This window comes from Hippopotamus amphibius, chromosome 1, assembly GCF_030028045.1.
Source record: "Hippopotamus amphibius kiboko isolate mHipAmp2 chromosome 1, mHipAmp2.hap2, whole genome shotgun sequence".
NCBI classification, from domain to species: domain Eukaryota; kingdom Metazoa; phylum Chordata; class Mammalia; order Artiodactyla; family Hippopotamidae; genus Hippopotamus; species Hippopotamus amphibius.
In genome coordinates, this window is record NC_080186.1 from 169,319,745 (window position 1) to 169,326,705 (window position 6,961).

Below are 6,961 nucleotides of genomic sequence, written 5' to 3' on the forward strand. Positions count from 1 at the left end.
AGAAGGAGCTGGCAAGATAGGGAACTGAAGGTCTGATGGAATGCTTTAAATCATGTCCTGTGAAATAATCTTAATAAAGTACAGGCAGGTCTGGTTAAAATGTAACAGAACTACCCTAAAGACTAAAGCAAAATGAGCCTGCAGATGAGGGCAACTAGAAGGCTAAGGGACTGGAACAGAAGAATTATATGCCAGGAATTGTAGCTGGAGGTTCCCAGACATGCAATCCCCAAGAAAACCATTTCCAGCTCTCCTCCAGTCAGCTTTAAACAACCTGTCCAAATCAGAAGGCACAGCTGCCAGATCACAATAGAATGAGCCACATTAAAACCACACCTTTTCCCCCAATCCCCTTTCCCCACTGAGCTGGAACCTGGACAGGTGAATCCAACAGCATACTAAAGAGGAGCTGGCAAAGTAAAGAGAAGCCTCTCAGGACTCTTCCTCCAAAGCAGGCTTCTTGCTCTGAAGCAGTTCTGAGCTATGGGAAAAAAGTTCTATATTATGTAAGAGTTTGAATACATTATTATTCTGAACTGTACCTTCTAATGACTAAAATAACACTATTACTGACAAATGAGCAGAAAACTTTTTACCACCTAAAAGTAACTAGAAAAGTTATATGGTCTTCTTAAGAGCTGGAAAGTCAGGGGAAGACAATCTATAGGGAAACTTTGAAGATACAGTGAGAGAAAGAAAGCTGTTTTCTGCTTAAACCCTTATCAAGTCCCATCCACTGCAGTTCCACAAATATCCACCGGCTCCCTCTATCTATTAGGTGCTAAATATACACAGTGCTGAATATACAAAAAATTTATTTTTGCTTTATTGAGCAAAAAAGCTGAAAGTAGATTAAGTCGAATGAACCAAAATGGTTTTGAATAAGTATGAGATGCTTACAAAAATTCAATCCTAAAGATTTAATAAGAAATCTCAGTCTTTTCCTTATCTTGGAATTATTTTGGTATTTTTCTAACTTTGTGAATTACAAGCTTAATTTAAAAACGTTTAAAATCAATACTGGGACTTCTCTGGTGGCGCAGTGGTCAAGAATCTGCCTGCCAATGCAGGGGACACGGGTTCCATCCCTGCTCTGGGACGATCCCACATGCCTCGCAGCAACTAGGCATATTTGCCGCAACTACTGAAGCCTGCGCACCTAGAGCCCATGCTCCACAACAGAAGCCAGAGCAATGAGAAGCCCGCACAGTGCAACAAAAAGAGTAGCCCCTGCTTGCGGCAAACAGAGAAAGCCCGTGAGCAGCAAGAAAGACCAACACAGCCAAAAATAAATAAATTAACTAATCTTTAAAAATAAACTAGTCAATACTTATTTATTATCAAATTATAACAGACTCAAAAAAAAAGTCTTAGCGTGAATTTCTAAGTGAGTAAGCTAACAAAATGTAAATAGTGGTCATCATTCAGTCATTTTCAAACACACCTAAATGGAGTTATCTAATGCTTTCTAGGAAAAAGAGGGAGTTCGTTTTACTATAATCTATAATCCATTCTGACTGAAATAGGTTTGCAGATATTTTATGGTGTCATGATAAAGTCAACTCATTACCAAATTTTTTGCCTTTCAGTTCAAAAATCCCCTTTGGATGGGGTCACAGCAGTTTCAGCTAAATCTTGCTATGTTCATTATTTGTTAGTACTATAGAAAGGTTCAAGTATACATTCTCCTACCTCAGTTCAAAGCTTAAGTATAAAGTTAATAACTAATAAGCTAAATTCCAAGTTTTTCCAGGTAGCACGGGAAAAAAATCAGAATAAATGCCCTCACCTGACAATTTAGGATAAGAACAATGTTTCACTCAGTTCCTCTCCAAAATGCACAGGGAACCCACAACGTCTCCCTCTAAGACAGATCTAAAATTTTATTAACATTTAACATTCAAAAAATGTTAAAACGTTACTTTCATGAGAACTGACATTAAGAACACTGAAACAGATGAAAACCAATAGGCGTTTACAACTGAGAGAAAAGTCTTATGAAGCCTTAACAAAATATACCAGACTCACTAGAAATCTAAAAACTTTAATGATAACGAGAGCCAAATGGGACATAAAAACATAATAGCAACCTATCCTACTGAATAAATGTGAGAAATCAGTTTAAAGCATTTCACAAATGTTAATTAGTAGTCTCACAATCTATAGACAATATGGGCACAGCTGCAATGTTGTCACACCAGTATCATTCTTAATTACTTTATTAATTACACCTGATCCAGGATGCACTTTCTAAGTAATTCTAAAGGATGTTACAGTAACAAAAAAAAAACCGCCCCCAACAATACACACACATACCCTGATGAAAAAAGCATCAACACACTTCAAATATTCCAACAATTATAAAATGGAATGATCGTTGAATTTATTTAGCCTTAAAACATTATGAACTACTCCAAGGTAGGAATAATGCCTTGAAAACACTAGTATTTTCATTAAGGTACAAAAAAAACCCCAGTCATCACAGGTTCTAATTTCTTGGAAAAATTATTTTAACATGTCTCGATGCTGTTGACTGTCAAAAACCCTGATAAAATTCTTACCCAAGTAAAATATGCCAGGTACTTTTTATTCAACATATAATGCTTACATTGTTCTTATCATCACTACTATCATTTATTAGGTTTCCCATCAACAACAGACTACAAGGAGCACACAGGTGTACACTATCAAGTCACTCTTCCTACAAGAAATATATATTTAAAGAAAAACTATCAACTCTCTACCACCAAAATTTAAAGGGTTACTTTCCTTATTATTCACAGGAACATAAAAAATTATTAGGCAGTAAGTCTAAAAATCTGAAAGTTCTATTTGAATGCACATATTATCTTCAACAATGTATAAGGTGTTAGCAGGTCAATAGTGTCCACCTAAATTAAAAACTTAACTGTAAAAAAATTATTAATCTATCAATACATTACTCTGCAATGATCAAGACTGACTTTGGAGCACATTAATTTGTACTTTTGAAGAATCCAAATAAGTACTTTTTATCATATGTAAATAAGGTAAAAATAGACAACCTTATGTTGTGAATAAATTCAATACTACAAATTATCCTCTTTTTAGTAACCCGTTTTACAACAGTTTTAATACTAGAGGGAAAATTCAAATATGGAACCACAAATCATTACCTTCACTTTTCAGTACTATCAAGTCAATACTCTGTAAATGGTGAATAAAAGGTCCAAATAAAATTTCTGAAAAGGTGCTTTAAAAACACTTTTTATAGAAAAAGAATCCACTGTTTCTCCTAGGAGATTTTCAACAACAAAACATGTTGTACAGCAAAGATTATTTACAGAAAACAGAACCAGAAGTACATAACTTTTCAATAAATACACTATACCAAAAACGTAAAATATGAGAGAGAACAAAAATACGTTTCCTCCCTTCATTAAAAAATACAGATTTTATTAAATGAAAATATGAAAACGTAATCCAATAATTTTAGCCCTATAAAGTTACTTATTAACCTTTAAATAGACTTATGGATCTACACTTCCTGCTGCTCACCTGCCATTTTTCCCAATTTTAAATAGGCACTGGGGGTATAAGACAGTCCGTCCTTGCAACATCGATAATGAGAAAAGAATTTCATGCTCAGGTTAAGAAAAAGATAATTGTGGGTTTTGTTTGCCCCTAGGAAATCAGCACGCAACACAGGCGCCAGCATATAATAGGTGCTTAATGAATATCTGTTGAGCAAGTGGTGAGGTTTAATTATATTACTGCAACATTAGTTTTCTTTTTTCCCTTCGAGTTCTCCCTTGCTCAAAAAGAAACTCAACACCAGGCCAGAGTCCCTCAAAAACCACATAAACTTCTTTATTCATAATGAAATGGAAAGCTGGGTCTCAAAAGAACCAAACAGAATACAAGCAGCTCTTCCTTATCTTCTCCATTCTTTCAAAAGAAAATTAAATCAATAAGCTTGATTTTTAAGAAACATCAAAATGTCTACCAACTTTCCTCAAAATGAAAAATTTCACATTTCGGACGCATTTTCTATGCTCCTTAATACTGAAAATAACTGATTTTTCAACCGTATGTATATACTGGCTGAAAACAAAAAACAAGCATATAAACCAAAATAATGTGTTTGCCAATTTTTTCCTTTATTTGAATCAAGAGTGTATGTGCCTAAATTTTAGCAGATGTCAGATCAGCTTTGTCTGATGTTTCAAGAGTCATTGTTTTAAGTATTTCATTGAGCATCTACTACAGTCAAGGCCCTTTAACAAAACGCTGTTAATCTTCTAAGCTGAACATGAGCACCAAATTCTCCTTCAAAAACTTATCACTCGAAATAAGAGCAGCTAAAAAGGAATCTCCATGTTGTTTCATGTACACATAAAGTCAGCCCATCGAGGCTCTTTTTCACCTTTTAATGGGGCATCAGCGAACCGCTAACTACCGCACCCGTTACCAAAAATCACAACGAAAACAGCAAGCACTGGGTAAAACAACCTGTACGAGTAGCACGAGCTCCTCCTCCGAGGTGGTCGGGGCTTTCTCTCCAGGGCCCAAAAGGTACCGCGGCGAGACCCGCGGGCGGAACGCGCCGGACGCCCCGGGCGAGAGTCCGGCTCCGCAGCCGGCGGCCCCCGCCCCTGCGAAACTCTCACCTGGAGCGCCCGGGCCCTCTCCGTCCCCGCCTCGCGCTGCCCTCCCGACCTACAGACCTGCGAAGTTGGGGGTGGGGGGGGGCTTCGTTTCCATCTTACCACACGGGGGGCGGCTGGCCTGTCCTGAATCCGGAACAGAGTGTGTAACCATTTCCCAGGAGGAATGGAAGAAAAACCAGAGGCAGGGTCAGCATGAGGACCTCGCCCAGACCTGAAAATGGAGCCGCAGGCTCAGCCCGCAGCCCGCAGCTCGCAGCGCGCGGCCGGCAGGGCCGGGCCGCACTCGCCCCGGAGCTCCAGGCGGCGGGGGTTCGGTGTTTCGGGCCCCCACCCAAGGGGCCGCGGGGGCAAAGTGGGAAGCCCGGAACGCGACCCGGGCCAGAGATGCACTCACCGTACCCTTTGTCTCCGCCGCCCGCTCCGGCCGCAGCCGCTCTGCGCGCCGGCTCCGCGGCTGCTGTCCCCCCACGCCCGCAGCTGCGCTCCCCGGCGCGCTCGCCGCTTCCTGGCCCCTCCCTCCACGCCCTGGCTCGCGCGCAGGCGGGGCCGAGAAGCGGCGCGCGCCCCGGGAGCGGCGGGAGGGCCGCGCCGCCGCACAGCTGCGGCCGCGCCGGCCCCGCCCCCTGCCCCGCCCCTCAGCGACGCGCCCCGCCCCGCAGCTCGGCCTGCTGGAAGCCCCTTCCCCCGCGAGCAGAGGGCAGAGAGTGGGGGCTGGAGCCCGCGCGGGAGAGAACGCGCCGGAAGATGGCGACCGGGGCTGGGTGGGAACGTTCGGGAGCCCCTCCCCACTCTCAGCCCGGCCGCCGGCAGCGGCGGCTCGCCCCCCTCCCTAGACGGCGCCTACGCTGGGAGTGGGGACGCTCCCGGGCGGGCGAGGGTCGTTGCTGAGCTTTGGGACTGGCTGTCTCTCAGTAGCAGTTGAGAGATAGATGCCCTGAAATCACCAACCCCCCCACCCCCCTTTTTTTAAATGGAAACGTCAGAATTCTTGAATCCGTCATTACCTGGCTTAAGGCCAAGAACACCTACCTGGCATTTGAAATGTGTGAAATTACTGGTCTACTGGATCTCCGAGACTCCCTTACCTGTACATTTTATATATCCCAGAAATCCGAAACACTTAAGAGTGCCCCATGTAGCAGTCAACCCTCCAAGATGCCTGCAGTACTTCGAATAGAATACAGTAACGTCTTCCCCATCCTGATTGATTATATTAGTGCTACCTTAGCTTTTCTTTTCCCCTAAATTTAGAATTAGTTCTCCCCTGCTCAAAAAGCAACTCAAAACCATGCCACAGTCCTTCTAGTTAGTTACTCAGGTCAAAAACCTTGGAGTCATCCTTGGCTCCTCTCATTCTCTCCTCTTCACCTCTAATCTGTCAAGCAGGTCTGTTGGCTGTACCTTCATAATAAACTAGAATCAGACCACTCCTCACCTGCATGACTCATCTTCCCTGGCCCCGCGTATACTTCGGTGGCCTACTAAATGGTCTCCTTGCCCACCGTTAACGCAGTCTTGTCACCAAAACAACAACCGGAATAAACTCCGAAAAGAAAAGTCAGCTCCTGTCTCATCTGGTCAAAATCCTCCATTGCCTCCCTATTTCCTAACCTGTAAAAGCTAAGGTCTTTACAGTTACCTACAAAGCCCTTGGATTTGCCTTTTGCTTTACTCTCTGACTCCAGTTCGAACCACTTGTATCCAGTATACAAGTTGCTTGTATACTCCAGACAAGGCCTTTGTGAGAGTTTTTTCTCTGCCGGTAACATTCTTCCCTGGTGTCCACCTTCACCTCTTTTAACTCCTTGCTCAAATCTTACCTTAACAATGATGCTTAGCCTGACCACGATATTTAAAATTGAAACCACCCCAAACCCAACTCTCAACCCTTCCTAACTTGCTTTTTCTTTTCTTCCCATGACACTTAAAACCTTGTAAAAATCTTTATAATTTATCTATGTATGTTTATCTTTTAACATCTGTCTTCCCCAATATAAGATGGGATTTTTGTCTGTTTTGTTCAACTGATGTATCTCAAGTGCCTAGAGTAAATGAAAAATTTTTTAAATCACCTAGGTAATAAAAAGTGCAAAGCAACAAAAAATGACCAATTTTTTATTTCAAACTTCCTCTTGGTTCCAATTTCTATCAGTTAACCATAAGATCCCGATCTACATCATAACATAAGCATTTTGATTTTCTGGTTACTCTGAGTACAGTGATAACCTGATATTCAATGCAGTTTTTCTAACCATTGATATCATGGTATCCTATTTCACTGAAGAAGACAAACATGATAAATTAGAGAAAAC

At 42.0% G+C, this 6,961-nt stretch overlaps 1 protein-coding gene across 2 annotated transcripts in view; it reads right to left on the reverse strand.

Moving 5' to 3' along the window:
* Window positions 1–5,160, reverse strand: part of CDC42SE2 (CDC42 small effector 2) — a 98,369-nt gene extending 93,209 nt beyond the window's left edge. For both annotated transcript variants that reach the window (XM_057735900.1, XM_057735911.1), the window contains exon 1: window positions 5,044–5,160. The gene's annotated coding sequence lies outside the window, so the exon portion shown is untranslated. The remainder of the gene's footprint in view (window positions 1–5,043) is intronic.
* Between the last annotated feature and the right edge of the window lie 1,801 nt (window positions 5,161–6,961).